Source organism: Hevea brasiliensis, chromosome 14, assembly GCF_030052815.1.
Source record: "Hevea brasiliensis isolate MT/VB/25A 57/8 chromosome 14, ASM3005281v1, whole genome shotgun sequence".
NCBI classification, from domain to species: Eukaryota; Viridiplantae; Streptophyta; class Magnoliopsida; order Malpighiales; family Euphorbiaceae; genus Hevea; species Hevea brasiliensis.
The window spans coordinates 27,447,829-27,448,381 of record NC_079506.1 but is presented as its reverse complement, the minus strand read 5'-3'; the positions used below and the strand labels follow the sequence as shown (position 1 = coordinate 27,448,381).

Genomic DNA, 553 nt, shown 5'->3' with positions numbered 1-553 from the left:
TTCCGAGTACATTTGAAGGAGTCCAATCTCCAAGGGAATTAAGTTCAGATTCGGATTCGCATTCAGATTCCAAAAACGAAACCATGGTTGCTAGGACTTTGAAAGAGTTGGCTGCTTCTGATCTAAACCAACAACCTTTGTGTATTCAATATCCTGCTTTAAATGTTGCTTTTGAGTTAAAATCTGGACTAATCCATTTGTTGCCTAAGTTTCATGGTCTTGCAGGTGAGGATCCACATAAGCATTTAAAGGAATTTCATGTTGTGTGTTCCAGCATGAAACCTCAAGGAGATTCAGAGGATCAAATCAAGCTTCGAGCTTTTCCTTTCTCATTGGAAGGCACAACTAAGGATTGGTTGTATTACCTTCCTTCTGGATCTGTTAACTCATGGAATGAGATGAAGTGGATATTTTTGGAGAAATATTTTCCTGCTTCTCGTGCTGCCAACATAAGAAAAGAAATTTGTGGCATTCAGCAGTACAATGGAGAGAGTTTGTATGAGTATTGGGAGAGATTTAAGAAGCTGTGTGCAAGTTATTCCCATCATCAAAT

At 38.7% G+C, this 553-nt stretch overlaps 1 non-coding gene across 1 annotated transcript; it reads right to left on the bottom strand.

The window, feature by feature from the left end:
- Positions 1-446: 446 nt before the first annotated feature.
- Positions 447-553, bottom strand: LOC131173644 (small nucleolar RNA R71). Its single transcript, XR_009143957.1, has one exon. It is a non-coding gene; the product is annotated as a small nucleolar RNA R71 (small nucleolar RNA).